Source organism: Crinia signifera, chromosome 3 (assembly GCF_055691185.1).
Source record: "Crinia signifera chromosome 3, ASM5569118v1, whole genome shotgun sequence".
In the NCBI taxonomy this organism is placed as follows: Eukaryota; Metazoa; Chordata; class Amphibia; order Anura; family Myobatrachidae; genus Crinia; species Crinia signifera.
In genome coordinates, this window is record NC_139219.1 from 301,416,422 (window position 1) to 301,431,095 (window position 14,674).

Here is a 14,674-nt window from a genome sequence, read left to right on the forward strand (position 1 = left end):
AAGGCACCGGGGTTATATATAAATTAATGAAGGCACTGGGGTTATATATAAATTAATGAAGGTACCGGGGTTATATATAAATTAATGAAGGCACCGGGGTTATATATAAATTAATGAAGGCACCGGGGTTATATATAAATTAATGAAGGTACCTGGGTTATATATAAATTAATGAAGGCACTGGGGTTGAAGACCTGACAGGGAGAGTGCCAGGCCGCAAACATATATAATATATATATATATATAACACACCTGTCTCTGTGTATGTGTGTGTATATATATATATATATATATATATACACACACACACACACACACACACACACATACACACACCCACACAGTGTGAGACTCTGCGTTAAGGAACCAACTCATCCCCACATACAGCAAAGTCCGGCGACACTCAGGTATCAAAAAGGAAATCAGAGCCACAGGCAAGTTTCTGCCAATGTTTCAATAAGGCCCTGATGAAAATAAGTAAATCTTATTAAAACATGAGCAGAAATTTGCCTGTGGCTGTATAGATTATACATTATAGATGTGTGTGTGGGTGTATATATATATATATATATATATATATATATATATACACCCACACACACATGTAACACTGTGTGTGTGTGTGTGTGTGTGTGTGTGTATATATAATATATATATATATATATCGGGAAAGGGGTGGTACAAGCGCTAAATGGATCCTCCCAAAAGAATAGTTCTGTCCTCTTGGTCACAAGATGTATTTGATCTCCCCCAAAAACACCATTCCTCTTTCTCTTCTAAGAGTGGCAGCTCCTCTCCTATTGGTTCCTGTTCCAGAGAACCTTTGCATAGAAATCTAGAAAAAAGAGTGAGATGGGCGCCTTCTGGTGTAGTAGGTTTATGTTAAATATATGGATCCCTTCACCTTTAGTGAATGATCACCCCAAATGTGTACAAGTCTACCGTTGTTAGTGGATTCCAACCACTTTTTAATGAGCGTGTTTGCAGGTAAAGCATCCAGGACAGCTTGGGTTTTTCTTATCCCCATGTTCTTGTCTCTCAGACCTGATGCTGAGCTACACACATGCACAATGCAGAAAGATACTTGTCTTAAATTGATGGCGAATTGCTGCAAACTCCTTCCCATAGACATCCAGTAAATGCTACTAGACCAGGCTTTCCCAACCACGGTCCTCAAGACACACCAAACAGTGCAAGAACGTGGGGATAAGAAAAACCCAAGCTGTCCTGGATGCTTTACCTGCAAACACGCTCATTAAAAAGTGGTTGGAATCCACTAACAACGGTACACTTGTACACATTTGGGGTGATCATTCACTAAAGGTGAAGGGATCCATATATTTAACATAAACCTACTACACCAGAAGGCGCCCATCTCACTCTTTTTTCTATATATATATATATATATATATATATATATATATATATATATATATATATATATATATATAAAACTAATGGACATAAAATAATTGCCCTGCTCCTTACTTTGCTTTACAATTATTTTTCAGGGCTTTGGTGGCGCCTGAGAGAGGAGGGAAGCAGGAGAGAGCTGCAGTGCAGAGTAGCTTTGCCGCGATGTGCCCGACATCATTACTGTGGTGTGGGAAGGGAACGCGCGACGCGGTCACACGGGGACCGCACCAACCAATGGCGGCAAAGCTGCTGCCGCGTCACCGCGTCCCCTCCCACGCTCCCAGTAATGCTGTGCGAGGCAGGCACGGGTATCGACGCCGGCGGCATCTCGCGATCATCTCTGCAAGTGACAAGCGGCTATTGATAGTCGGGCCACTTGTCATAATACTGGGGGTCTCGCGGGCCGGATGCGGCCCGCGGGCCGCCTGTTACCCACCTCTGCCTTAGGAGGTCATTCTGGTCGGTTCGCTCCCCTGCGCATTCGCACAGGGGAGTGATGTTTTGATACTGTGCATGCTCATAAGCATATATGCGCATGTGCGGGCTCCATTTGCAAATGGACGCGGCGACTTGTATAGTCGCCGGCCTGTTCACGCAGAGCAGTGCAGACTGGGATGGTGGGCACGGGTCGCGCCCATGGGAACGCCTAGCATTTTATGGCCATCCTCATGAAAATGCTGGGCGTTCCGATAGTAATACCCGTGACGCGGGTGCCCGGGGCAGGCAGTTGACATCATCAATTCGCATGCATGCAGGGAGATTCACCGTTCGTGCGGGTGGCGGGCAACGTTTGAGTCAACCAGAATGACCTCCTTAGTTTCATCATCATTTCAATGAATGTAGATATATTTTATTTTTATTTTATAATGAACAAAATAAAAAAGAAGATGAAAAAAATGCATATGTTGTATGTATCACAATTGCCCAAAGGGTGAAAAAAAAAATCAATGATTTTGCAACCGACAATGAATTTAGCACTACAGACTCTTCAAAATCTCTCCAGCAGAAATAGCCTCAGGATTCCAGGAACACAAACCCAAACACAGTCATTATGTTGATTGACTAACCCTCCATCCTTTTCATTTCGTGTCTCCTACTGTTTCATTGTCATCTGCCTGCTTCGCTCCTCTCTTCCTGCTTACTAAAAACACTTCAGATGTCCAATTATGTTAACCTGAATATCTGCTTTTATTGGGTGAAATACTGTAGTTTCAAGACAAAGTCATGAAAAAACAAAGGTTCAGGAGGCCAGTCTGCGGGATAATATAAAATCACTGAGATTTCTTTCCTCTGCTACAAAGAGTAGCAGATTTCGAATTGGAACCGTTATCCCATTTAAGCATCAGTTGCAAGATTGCTGCAAAAGATGGATGTTTATTGTAAGAAAAAAACAATTTCAAAGCAGTTTATAGCAGTTCAATCAAGAAAAACAGGAGGAATTTATAATATAATGAAATATCTATATTTATCCCAGGATTTATTGGCATCCAGCAACTTTTATGGCATACCTCCCAACATTAATTAGTTAGTGTGGACTCCTGCTTGGTAAAGGGGTGTAGCCCCAGCAAAAGTGGGGAGTGGCTTCAAAGGAATGCCATGATCGCGAGCCACGCCTCCTGTTTTCATCATTGTTGGGATCAGAGCCAGATTAAGCCTTCGGGGGGCCCGGGCACTTTAGACAGGGGGGCCCCCTTGCACCTTGTCATTACTGGCCGCAAACTGCATGGGTGAATATTACACTGTCAAAACACAAAGGCAGTATAAACTTGGTCAATGGGTAACTGCAGGGGTGTATATATATCGAAAAGGGGGGGTTTGTGACCTTCTTCCGCGCTGGTGGTGGCAGCACTTCTGTAGCGCCTTGCTGTTAATAAAGGCACAAGGGATAGGAATGAAAAGAAGAGATATAGAAGTGTGCTCTTATATTCTCACCAGAAATGGTACACAATGTTGAAAATTAATAGTATTTATTCAGAACATCAGTACAAAAAAGTATCTCTTAATTTTATGATTCTCATAAAATTTCAATAATTGATCCAACATCTGACTTAAAACAGCACAAACAACGAGGGTATTACCAGCAGATAAGCAGCAAGGTGGATTTTTCAGCCCAGCGTTTTTTCCATGTGCAAAAATACTCACTGTGTATGGGCCTTAACTGACATAGGGCAGGAATCACTAAGATTTGCCCCTCTCCGCCGCACATCGCCGGCTACCGCAAAGATAATTAACGCGTATGCCCTAACATATGCGATAATTATTGCAAAGGACAGCTCTTGCGTTAAGAACTGCCCTTTGCGTTGTGGCGGTGAGGCGCAGCGGGTCCCCGGCGGTTTCCCAGCCACTCCCCCTCCCTCACTTAACTGGTGAGGGGGGGTCAGAGGGGGACCGTGGAGGGTTGGCGGGGATCCGTGTAGGGCGGCTTTGGGTTGCCTTAAGAAGCCCATAGGCTTCTATGGGGTATCGCCGGCGTGCGGGTTTTCCTGCATATCAAAATACGGTAAATACACCAATAACGTTTTACCGCATTTTTCGCTTAGTGCATCCCACCCATTGTCTGTGTAAAATACTATCACTGTTTTTACACTGTCTTCATTGCTTACAGTATACTAGGTGATTCATCGCGCCCTACGGGCGCTCTTCACACCGGCGTAAGGGGCTACGCCCCTTAATTTGTGAACATTTGTATTGTGAGAAATATGGTTAGAATTGTATGAAAGATGCCCTGTATTGCAGCTTCTGGCAGTGGGTGAGGGTCCAGCGTGGCAGCACAGGAGTACCGGACGGTGGCCCTGAGTCAGTGTCTCCTCCTACTGGGTGGGAGTTAGGGTGCATGAGAGCAGGAGGCTGGGATATGAGGCATGATAGGGGTATGTGGGCAACACAGCGTCAGCGATTACCCAGTGGTGGAAGTTACGGTTCAGGAGAGCAGGAAGCTGGGTAGTGATAAGGGTGTGTGGGCATACGGGGGACTAAAGAGGGTGGTGGACACTGTGCAGCTTCTGCCAGTGGGTGAGGGTCCAGCGTGGCAGCACAGAAATACAGGAGTCAGTGTCTCCTCCGACTGGGTGGGAGTTAGGGTGCATGAGAGCAGGAGGCTGGGCGGTAAAGCATGATAGGGGAATGTGGGCAACACAGGGTGAGCGGGTCTCCACTGGCGGAAGTTACGGGGCAGGAGAACAGGAGGCAGGGCAGTGTCCTCCCACATTGATGGCAAAAGTATTCAACATCGGCCATAAACCATCGATTATTTGAAAATCATTGATGGTCGATGGGCATCCCTAGAACTGGAGGAGGGTGGGGGACAGTATGCAGCTCCCGGCAGTGGGTGAGCGTCTCCTCCCACTGGGAGGGAGTGAGCGTGCATGAGAGCAGGAGGCTGTATAATAGTGGTATGTGGGCAAGACATTGATAAAAGTTGTGGCGCTGGTGCAGAGGGCAGTGGGGAAACCTGCAGTGCGGCAGCCAGGGCCGGATTTCCCACCTAGGGGCGGTACCTGCTTGTGGTGGTACAGGATCCCCCATTGTCACGGGGGTACGTGAAATGCGGGAGCGGGGGCCGCGGTGGTCCGCTGGGGGGTGGAATTGCCGGAAGGGGGTCTGGGGGGTCTGCAAATTGCGGGAGGGGGGGTGGTGTGTGGGGATCCGCGGTTAGCGGGAGGGGGCGGGGGTCCGCAAATCGTGGACAGGGGCGAGGGGGGGCTTGAATCGTGGGAAGGGGGGTCCGCAAATTGCGGGAGGGGGGTTGTCGGGGTTAGTGAATTGCGGGAGGGGGGGTTGCGGAGGTCCGTGAATTGCGGGAGGGGTCATGAATCGCAGGAGGGGGTGGTCGTGGGGGGGCTGCGAATCGCAGGAGGGGGGGTGTGGGGGGTTGCCGTGAATTGCATGAGGGGGGCGTGAATCAAGGGAGGGTGGGCGCAGGGGGGTGGTGCGGGGGTCCGTGAATCGCGGGAGGGGGCATGAATCGCGGGAGGGGGGGTCGTGGGGGGTTCCGAATCGCAGAAAGGGGGATATGGGGTGTGCCGTGAATTGCGTGAGGGGGGAAAGAATCGCGGGAGGGGGGGTCCCCGAATGTGTGAATTACGGGGCGGTGGCAAATCGCGAGAGGTGCCGAGGGGGCCCGCAAATCGCGGGAGGGGGGCGCTACGGGGGGTTTCGTGAATCGCGGGAGGGGGGGTCGTGGGGGGTTGCGAATCGCAGGAAGGGGGGTGTGGGGGGTGCCGTGAATTGCGTGAGGGGGGCATGAATCGCGGGAGGTGGGGTCCCCGAATGTGTGAATTAGGGGGCGGTCGCAAATCGCGAGAAGTGCCGAGGGGGCCCGCAAATCGCGGGAGGGGGGCGCTACGGGGGGTTCCGTGAAACGCGGGAGGGGGCGGCGCGAATTGCGGGAGGGGGGTCGCAAATCACAGTAGGGGGGGGGGTGCCGTGAATCGCGGGAGGGGGGGTCGCGGGGGTCCGGCGAATCGCGGGAGGGGAGGATGCAGGGATCCTGCGAATCGCGGGAGGGGGCTCGCGGGAGGGAGGGGTCGCTGGGGAGGGTCGCGGGGGTCCCGCGTTTCGCGGGAGGGGGTGGTCGCGGAGGTCCAGCGAATCGCGGGAGGGGGTGGTCGGGTCTGGGACGGATATTAGACAGCACTTACATCGACAGCCATTACATCGACACCATTAGTTCGACAGCTCAATAGGTCGACATGGATTTAGGTCGACATACCATTAGGTCGACATGTCATTATGTCGACAGCTCATTAGGTCGACCGCTCATTAGGTCGACAGCTCATTAGGTCGACATGTTTTTAGGTCGACACTGCCATTAGGTCGACAGAGTCTATGTCGCCAGTCAAAAGGTCGACATGGGTTTTTTCACTGTTCTTTTGGCCGAAATGTCGACACAGTCGACATGGACACAGTTTGAAGTGTACCGCAGCCGCTCGCTATGCTTCGGGCACGGTGCCTTGCTGCGCTCGGCACACTATTTTATTCTCCCACCACGCCCTAGTGGATAGTAGGGCATGAAATACCGCCTGTCGGCACATGTCGGCTCAATAAACAGTGAAAAAACCCATATCGACCTTTTGACTGTCGAAATAGACACTGTCGACCTAATGGCAGTGTCGACCTAAAAACATGTCGACCTAATGAGCTGTCGACCTAATGAGCTGTCGACATAATGACATGTCGACCTAATGGTATGTCGACCTAAAACCATGTCGACCTATTGAGCTGTCGAACTAATGGTGTCGATGTAATGGCTGTCGATGTAAGTGCTGTCTAACAATAGTCCGGATACCGGGGTGGTCGCGGGGGTCCCGCGAATCGCGGGAGGGGGCTCGCGGGGGTCCCGCGAATCGCGGGGGTCCCGCGAATCGCGGGAGGGGGGGTTCGCGGGGGTCCCGCGAATCACGGGAGGGGGGGTCGCGGGGGTCCCGCGACTCGCGGGAGGGTGGAAAGCGGGGGTCCCGCGAATCGCGGGAGGGGGGGTGCGGGGTCCCGCGAATGGCGGGAGGTGGGGTCACGCAAATCGCGGGAGGGGGGGTCGCGGGGGTCCCGCGAATCGCGGGAGTCGCGGGGGTCCCGCGAATCGCGGGAGGGGGGGTCGCGGGGGTCCCGCGAATCGCGGGAGGGGGGTCGCGGGGTTCCCGCGATTCGCGGGAGGGGGGGGCGCGGGGGTCCCGCGATTCGCGGGAGGGGGGGGTCACGCGAATCGCGGGAGGGGGGGTCGCGGGGGGGTCCCGCAAATCGCGGGGGGGGGTCGCGGGGGGTCCCGCGAATCGCGGAAGGGGGGTCGCGGGGGTCCTGGCAGAGGGTAGGGATGTGCAGGAGTAATGGTGGATGGTGGCTGTGGAGTAATGGTGGATGGTGGGCGTGTACTGTAGCCCTGGGCGGGGGGAGGTGATGTCAAGGGGGTGGAACGTCAGACACATGAAAGTGAAACTGTCTTACACAGGAACGTTCTCCACAGGGGTTGAGTGACAGATCTGGCTAAATATATAAGAGATATCTACAAGTTGGCACAATCCAGGTCTTTTTTTCTTTTGGCAAGCACAAACATAAAAGGAAATTGTTAAGTCGGAGGTCATGGAAAGTTCTCACAACCCTCAAATATTAATAAATGATTGCTTTATTTCTCAATACCTTTTGCCCAGAAGGTAGAATATGTGACTCATTCACTTGTTTTATGTCCCTCCCTTAACTGGAAAGAATAGATTCCTAAATTTTTTTTCTTTTTTTAATGGAAGTATTTAACTATAATAAAATATGAGATTACATTCATTTCCTATCTTAACTGCATTGTAGGCCCTGGGCAAAGCAATGCTGCACAGTGAGAAATACGTTAAGATGGCTCTGCTCTAATGTACCTGGACACACCTGAATTTGAAAAAGCACAGAACAGAAACGCCAATACTCACCTGTCTGGTCACTATTCTTCCATCTCCCTTAGATGGGTGCTGCCATATGTGGTGACTGTGATGTTCCCTGCATTATATGACAGTCACTGTGATGCTCCCTGAATAAAATGAAATGCTCTCTGCCACACCCCTTCTATCAGCTAAACACACCTCTTCAGCATTGTGCCCGTGCCCCTCCAGGGGACCCCTAATATTGACTTCTCACTGTTGGCCCTTAATGCCTCAGTCCAGCAATGCCTGCCATACAATTTGTGGTCCAATTTCTATTTATGGCGCTAATGTAGAATGGTCGATCCAAAGATTTCTAGGTTAAAGTGATCTGACGTTTAGCTGCACTGAGAATACGCTTGAGAAGGTGCGAAAATTATTGGGTATATTCAGTGTAGATGTATGTAGGCAAAGGGGAGGAAGGGGTGATTTAAGGTTTTGAATATTAGTTATAGATTAAAGGAAAACACGGATTTTGCTTTAACAAGAGATAAATGCAAGGGTGATGAGGAGAGATAAATGACCAGCCAATCAGCTCCTTACTGACTGTTTTCAAACACAGCCTGTAACATGGCAGTTAGCAGGTGATTGGCCGGACATTTATCTCTCCTTATCACCCTTGCAATTATCTCTTGTTAAAGCTTAATACATCTGCCCCAATATTGGGCCAATCCATTCACAATCTCTGGTACACTGACTTGGGGAAAACTAAGTCAGGGCATGCCTACCTAATAGCGTCTGTAATAAAACTTAAAATAATTTTCTTTGATTGCAAGTGAAATAGAGGCCACTGCTAAATTAGCTCTAATGTTACTGCACTAATACGCAGTGCTGGAGGGGGGAGGTGCTGGTTGGAGGAACCACCCTGCCCAGAGTATGTCAAACTTGCTCCAGACAGCTTGTCTGTCCTCTGTGGCGCCATCTTCCCAGTGACATTTTCAGAAAGATGGCGCATTACAGTGCAAATAAAAAGTCTGGCACTTAGACATTGCTCTCTGGAGCTATGTGCCATCTAACCAAATCAATGATTGGGCAACACTGGGGAGGGGGGTTCTGCTAGCTGGAGCCAGGTAAGATACTTATCACCCCCCCCCCAAAAAAAAAAGATCTTGTCTGAGGGGCAAAATGGAAGCACATAAAAAATAATGTATATGTAAGTGTTTTAGGTGGGGAGGGGCATGTACATGCCCCCATTCAGTATCTGGGCCCAAGGAACATCTGTACCAGGGGTTGAAGTGTGGGTAGGGGGGATGATGGTGTGGAATGGAGTTCCACCACCTGTAACGGTGAGCTGGAACTAGTTTAGCCTCCACCTTGGCCCTGCACAGGTGCCAAAAATCCAACCACTGGCCTTGGCTATGTCTAATGGGGGGAGGGGGTGAATTAGGTAGCAGAGGGCAGTGAGACCCATCTTTCTATATAGCAAAGTAAATAATCAAGAAATCAAAATCCATATTGCTTTTCCTATTACTCCCCACGGGCCCAATTCAGACCTGCTGACTAGGCTGTAGCTTAACGCCGCCCCACTGAATGACACCCCTCCTGCACAGCCCGCCCAGCATTTCTATGGGCACGCCCACCATTTTTGAGGGCATGCCCGCGAAACGCCGGGAGTCCACCCTGGAACATTCCCTACCTGTCAGTCATCCAGCGAATGGCCAGCAAAGAGAAGCCTCTGGAGGGTCCGCATGCTCGGGAACCCCGCGAACCCGCACAGCGTACCATACACATGCATGGTTTATCGATGTTCAGATGGGCTGAATTGGGCCCAAAGACCCTTATTGATTAAACGTTCACATATTTAAGTTTTCATATAACCAGTAGAACTTGATATTTCAGGTAATTCTCTGTACTTACATGAAGATATAGTATACCTGGAATACTGTGGAAAATATGTTTTGCAAATTGTGTCTTTTTCGTTTCTATCTAATGGATGTAAATAAAGTTATTCCTTTCAATCTAGAAGAACACGCTCCTATTTTCAATGCCAATGTGTAGGCCGGCCGTGGAGGTCAGTATGTAAAGGTCATCGGAGAAGAAGAAACTGTTGAATAAAGAGAAACATAATTGTGAGACAATTAGGAAATATTAAGGAGTAATTCTACATGAAGGCTTTTATTCTGAGCTCTTTATACAGAGTTTCTTTCTAAATGTAAATGTGCAGAGCAGCAGTCGCCTGAAACGAGACAACAACATTACATCAATCAGAGAGTGACTGCGCTCAGCCCAAACATTGGCAAAACACTAACATTAATTTCTATTTACAGTCTGACTGCACGGACTCCATGACACTGCCACCGCCTTGTTTTCTTAATTAATGCAGCATCATGAAATTACAGGTGGACATAATATAGAAATAATTATGTGTTCATTTAATAGATAATCAAAGGTCAGACTAACTGACGGAATAATAATTTGCTATTTCACAGTCCGAAAAAAACATTAATTTTCAGTTAGAATACAATTCAGCCTCAGATAGGACAATGTGAATTTTAACTTAATGTCTCAGTCCACTCTAAAAAAAACACAGGTTTTTCATTGATACAAATTAGTCTGGTTACCCGTATGACTAAACATGTCATTTTATAAATTTAACTTATGGATTTTCAAGCTGCTATTAGAAATTTACAGGTTTCTGAAGGACGTACAGTTACCACGGCAACCACAGTCATATGACCTGTATCCAGTGGTGGTTTTTACCTATGGGCTGCAGGGCTGCAGCCCCCCCAGGTACAATCCGCCACTGGCTTCACTGTGACTGGCAGTGACTTCCTATTGGAAGTCCGACCTGCCAGTCACTCAAGGCATCCCATCGGGAGGTGTTCCCTCCCTCCGGGATGACCCTCTCTGCGCAAATGCGCGGCAGCCCCCAAAACGGGTTCTGCGCATGCGCAGTACCGCGGACCATACTGTGCATGCGCCGGAACCTGGGAACCCGATCAAGCCTCCGGGGGCTGCTGCAAAGGCAGCCCCCGGAGGCTTGGGCCAGCGCATGCGCAGTATGTATGAAGTTACTGCGCATGCGCTGGCCGCGTACAGGGGACAGGGGTGCGTGGCAGCGGAGGGGGGGGGGCTGCATAACCTTCATAATGGTAAGAGCCGCCACTGCCTGTATCTATATATATATCTTAAGGTGCCCATACACTGCTGCAATATATCACAGCAGTGTATGGGCCATCCAATCCCGTTGAGCTGCCCGGGACCTTCGCGGGCGGCAGGATCGCATGCGGTCCTTTTATTTGGGATGTATCACATACAACCCAGCTCCCTGCCGCCGAGTCAGAAAATTGTGTTTGTTTTATCCCTATATCCAATTGTAAAGTGCAACAGACTTGCTGCACTGTATAAGAAACCGTTAATAAATACATTTGGGTTTAGCTGCTAGTTTGCCGATAGCACCAGTCCTGGTTCCAAAAATATGTGGGGAAAAAAAGAAGTAGGGGTCCGCTGTATTTTTGAAAGCATGGTGACCAAGGAATGATTTTGTCCGTGTAGTACATTGGCCTGTAGAAGGGGGCGGGTGTTGGCGCTGGTGACGCAAAGATGACACAAAGCTGAGAATTTTGCAGCTTTGCGTGTCAACCTGAATCAGGCTCATAGTGCACCCAAGCAAATGTACCAATGCAACAGAAAGGCTGCACTCCTGCTATACACACCAAATAATCAACAAATGTTTATATATATATATATATATATATATATATACATACATACATAAGTACAATGAATAGAATTAAAAACCATGGAGGTTATTCTGGTTGGTGCGTAAATGTCCGAATTCTTTCGGAGCGGTGCGCACGCCACGCTGTGCGGACATGGTATGAAGAAACGCCCACCGGTCCTCCGCATTCAGACGGACTCACACAAGAAGAGGGCGTGTTTACGGACGACATCCAAACCTTGCGTGTGCGGTGGACACACACATATTCTGCACGGTTTTACAGCGTCTGCACGGACTTACCGCGTCAGAACGGACGGGAACCTGCCCGTACGCACCGATGTTATTGGTGAATGTATAAGTGACATGTATATTTATATTAGTGATAGCAAGTTCTGTCCATTGCTTGCAATGTACATGTGTGTAACAAATGCAGCCGTGCTTTCAGCATAGATTTGTGTGTTTTGTAATGGTCCATTTAAGCTGCAAGGTTTCCAATTGAAGCAATGAAAAGAGTGTAATTAATGAGTAATGAGTAGAGGAGTGGATTGTATTGTGTTCAGCTGACATTGGTTCAGGTGCGGGAGTACTAATTGGGCGATCCGAATGCCTAGCGCATGACCGAGTGGTGTCCGCAAAGAAATACTTGCTTATGGACACCGCATATTTCTTGCCTTTTGGTTTGTTTGCAGTCGGTGTTTAGTCCGAATGCACGCCTACCAGAATTAGTGCACTCCCTCGTGTACGCCCATGTTTACGCCCAGTTTAGCCCACTTTGAAACTACGCCCCTGTGTACTTCCGAATGACGCCCATAATACGCCCATATCTCCCGAGTGAATGCGGTGCACATTTCTGTATGATATTAGTAAGAACGAGTACGGAGAGTGTGCGTGGCACATGCGCATAGCGTTGCCTACGCATGCGCAGACGGCTTAAAAACGTCATTCGAAAGAATTCGGAAAATTACGCATCGACCAGAATAAGGCCCCATAAGTCATCATGCTGGTAGCAGTCTAATGCACAGACTAGAGTCATTGTGTGTATCACTAATGGGAAACAATATCACTCTCACAACAAATACACTGTTGGCCAATTAGGAAACCTGTTACTAGCTAAAGAGTCAGTGTAAAAGGTGTATGTACAGTAGGTAATAAATTGTCTTTACAGCCATACTGGTTTACAACAGATGAAAGGGGCACTGGCTGAAGTCCTGTTCACATCAATCAATTGCTACAGTATCTCAAGGAGATGTTTTTTCTCACTGTAGATAGCATAAAAGGGAAAGAAAAAGGACACAATGTAATCCCAACCATTCACAGCGTAAATTGAACAGGGAAGATGATGACACCACCTCAATGCATACCCTGACTCACACTGGGCAGGGAACGATTAAGTGTATAAAGGTTTCTTTACGCACGTCTGGGTCACACTTCATGCTTGAACATGAGTGCCCCAACTTTCCCAGAAGATGACAAATCGAATGTACCGTATTGACAATAATGTAAATAGGAACGTTCCCGTAAAGGTGCACCTCAATACATACATACCCTGACTCACACTGGGTAGGGAATGATAAAGTTGTGATAAAGCAATGTGGTTCCTCACCGGTACCAATTGCGTACCAAAATATATTTAGTCTTCATAAGGTTTTATTCATGAATAAAAACTTATGAAGACTAAAGATACCTTGATGGATGTCTTCTTCCCACATCCACTGTGAGTATGGGTACGCATTTTGAGGAGTTGAAAGATACCTTTATATATTTTATACTGAAAACGATTGTGTGAGTTCGGTACACAATTGGTCTACTTACCAACGTGCCCTACCACTTGTTTAGGCTATACCACACATTGTGTTATTTTTATTTTTTTCATGTGAATCCAATTGATGAGGAACCACATCGTGTTATCACAATTATATAATTGAGAAGAAATCCTAGAAGAAAAAAAGACCAGACACAAAAGAAAAATATACTGAGGGAAGTATTTTTCCTAATATCACTTTTTATTCAATTGTCCAGACAGAGAAGAGCGCCCAAAGTTCTGAGTATCACAATCCATTTAGCAGTGTTTTCCTATATGGGATTTATATACATATTCGGATAGGCTGATCCCCTTTTAATAGCGCTTTTGTATCCTTAACCCCATACTATAAAACAGGGAACGATAAAGTATATAAAGGTTTCTTTACACTCGTCTGGGTCACACTTCGTGCTTGAACATGAATGCCCCAACTTTCCCAGAAGATGACAAATCGAACATACCATATTCACAATAATGTAAAGGAACGTTCCCGTAAAGGTATCTTTATCTCTTTCCTCCCAAGTAAAACCTCATTAATTAGGCTCCAATGTAGTTTGATGTTATAATTGTGCCACAATAAGCTGTAATTCTCCTGTTTCTTCATTTCTGAATATGTGAGGGGTAGAATCGCATATGATGTATCAATGTGGTCCTTTTGCATGCGATGTATCATATACGATCCCAGCAAGGTCCGTTAAATCTATAATGCAGATGGTGCGATCTCCATCTCCGACCTGATGTGCACGGCACTGCACATCGGATCAGAATCGGAGATAAAACACATTTGATGCGTTTCATCCGATTTCTTGCCCGGATCTGACGGAATCGGATGAAAAGGGCCCAAATCGCACTAGCGTATGGCCAGCATTGGAGGCTCTACTTCATCCCGGTGATTTAAGAACATAAATACTTTCCAGAGGCAGGGTGTTTTCAATCCTTTGTTCTAACATAACCCACTTAGAACTGTAATTGTAAAATGTGCTTAGCGTATCGAGTATTTTAATAATTAAACAACGAGAAGCCAGACATTAAATCTAATTTGAATTTACCTTTGCTTGTCACTTACAATAGGAAAATACAGTATAACATGAATCCACTTTACCCCAATGCTTTAAATCAGGCATGTCCAACCTGCGGCCCTCCAGCATGCCTTGCCATAGTTTTAGCATTACCTAATAGCAGGACTGTGGCAAGGCATGATGGGACTTGTAGTTTCACAGCAGCTGGAGGGCCGCAGGTTGGACAAGCCTGCTTTAAATGCTTCTTGGACGGGGCAGAATTCGTCCCTGTTCCAAGGGTGGGCAAATACGAGCTCGCAGAGGTGTTCGCACGGGTAGAGGAGGGAGGGGGACTGGTGGGGGCCGACACCGGCCCCGAGCAGGCCCAGCGTTTTATAGCTGT